At 37.8% G+C, this 2500-nt stretch overlaps 1 protein-coding gene across 1 annotated transcript in view; it reads right to left on the reverse strand.

The window, feature by feature from the left end:
* The window catches only part of LOC122259303 (irregular chiasm C-roughest protein), a 48748-nt gene that overhangs the window by 45989 nt on the left and 259 nt on the right, over positions 1-2500 (reverse strand). The window contains exon 1 of the mRNA XM_043025985.2: positions 1959-2500. This exon is cut by the window's right edge and continues 259 nt beyond it. The gene's annotated coding sequence lies outside the window, so the exon portion shown is untranslated. The remainder of the gene's footprint in view (positions 1-1958) is intronic.

Genomic DNA, 2500 nt, shown 5'->3' on the forward strand with positions numbered 1-2500 from the left:
ATGTATTGATGAAAGAGGATGAAGATGAGCATGAGGATGAGTATGAGGGTAAGCATGAGGATGGTGGTAATGATGATATAATGATGCAGAAAAAAAAGTTAAAATTTCATGCGATCTAGCTCTCGGAATGTTGTATCTTATTTTAGGAGTTATTTCCAATCGGTATTCTAGCATAAACATGTTCAATTTAACATTTTGCCTATTTCAGTTGTATAAATATTTGGTTGTCTGTAATGTAGCTTTACTTGCTTGGTCTAGCGCCTGTTACTAGTTTTCCATCTACCATCTACTGGCCAATATTTGTTTACGCAATTGTCATTGCTTTATTTTTTTCTGGAATAAACAAACACGCACAGGTCTTCTAAAAACACATGTTTTATGAAATAGTTGCAGTTTTGTCCAAGAACATTATGCCATGGGTTACACGTTCAGCTGCATTTTCATGAATTAGAAATAATTGACAATCGGAGAATCAATACTCCACAATTTTCTCTCCTCACATTTCACCTTTATATTCCTCGCTGGCATTGCCTTCGCCTTGCAGGGGGCGATGCCCTCAGTGTCATCCTGCCAAGTTGCAACGTCCTCCAGCCAGGCCTCAAAAACGTCCCACTCGTTATGAATCTCAACCAGGTATTCCGCCTCCCCATAACAACAACGGCTGCGCTATTCCCACTAAAGATAAAATTCCAAGCGAGATTAATTACACTTCCAGACTCACTGAAGTGATGGCATTATGCCAGGGTGGCGTCCCAACCTTATTGCTCACGCTGGCTTGCTATTGTGGAGATAATACTTTATGACATTTCGACCCGACTGTAATCCCCTTTCCATCGTTTCTTCACAAATGTTTCGTCCTCCAAACACGCACAGCTTCGTTAAACGACCATGCATCATGCTGTTTCAGGTTTCAATTAAGTCGTTGAATATTTGAGAAGTATCGTTAATGACATTCAAAAATTATCGGTTGCATAAATAGTTTTCAGGAATGGACTTTTCTTCGGAACTTTGTATTGACTTTTCACATATCACCAGGCGAGACGAAGAAAGAACCAACTTTCAGAAACACACTGAATACTAGCTCCGGGTCCTGAATAATTTCATACTTACATCCATGTTATCGAATTTAGCTCAAGACAGTTGTCACTCTGGGTCACCGTCCACAGAGGCAATACTTCTACTACTTTTATTTCTCGCATTAACATATTTCGTGTTCTTTATGCTCTTTTAGTTTCTAGTTTTTTTTCTTAACGCACATGTATAATCCACTGCCTTAAATTATGCATGTAGATGAGTTGAAAATCATAACTTCATGAAATATTTGTCCTTTCAGAATAAACAAGCATGTATCCTAAACACTGACAACTGCATTTGTTCAGCACTCCGCACCGTCACTTGTTATATGGTATTTGTATTTCATCTTGTGGATCACACTACCGTGAACCTGGCGCCGGTAAATCTGTTTGGAATATGCTTTATACTGCATAAACATACATACAAAGACACATACATACATACAGGCATACATACATATATATATATATATATATATATATATATATGTATATTTATATATATATTATATATATGTAGTATGTATATTTATATGTATGTTTATATATGTATATATGTCTGTATATAAATATAAACACACACACACACATAAACACATGCACACACACACACACACACATACACACACACACACACATACGCGAAGAAAAAGCTGTATCCTGGAGTGCTGTGAGCGTAGACTTACCACGTCAGAAAAAAAATAAAAAAACGAAAAATGGCTAAACGTATGTCTACAGACCCCATATTACATTCCTCATGACAGTATTTTACATTGGTTCTTGTATTTATCATCTATACATCATAAAAACTCTAAATTACATTTTGTGTCTCTTACCATCATTCAATACTGTATCCAAAGAACACGAGAAGATATTCTTTCTTACCTTCAGCGGATGGTCAAAGCTGCAGTATTATAACCCTAAAGCACACTGCGAATAATGTTAGACTGAGAAGCTATAAACCAAATCACTGTATTTGATCACGTCTTTGTTTTGTTCACTATGAATAATAAATGGAGATGTTGTGCGTCTACACAATTTTCCTCAAAAGTTAACATCCACTTGTCAACTTTTCTTTATCTAACGGTTGCGCTTTAGTTAGATGTATTTCGTATATAGCAAGTGCTCACATCACAGAACACTAGTTTTCGATTTCTTCATATTCGTATTCCATTCAAATTTCAATCCCACGTGTCAATCAATTGAGGAGGGGTATTTTCCATGCCGTATTAAAATCTATCGATATTTCACTGAGCGTTTACTATCAGATCATTGAGAAATGCGTCGTCACTTAAACACACAGCGAGATGGAACTCGCCCGCAAACACAGCGCGGGGAAGGTCGGAGCGGGTCAGGAGCAACGCCTAGTACGTCCTCCCCTGAACGCGGTCACAAGAACACTGAGTGGGGGGGCGGGGTTTGTGGCC

Source organism: Penaeus japonicus, unplaced genomic scaffold (genome assembly GCF_977035675.1).
Source record: "Penaeus japonicus unplaced genomic scaffold, GWHDUDI00000001_assembly GWHDUDI00000012, whole genome shotgun sequence".
NCBI lineage: Eukaryota > Metazoa > Arthropoda > Malacostraca > Decapoda > Penaeidae > Penaeus > Penaeus japonicus.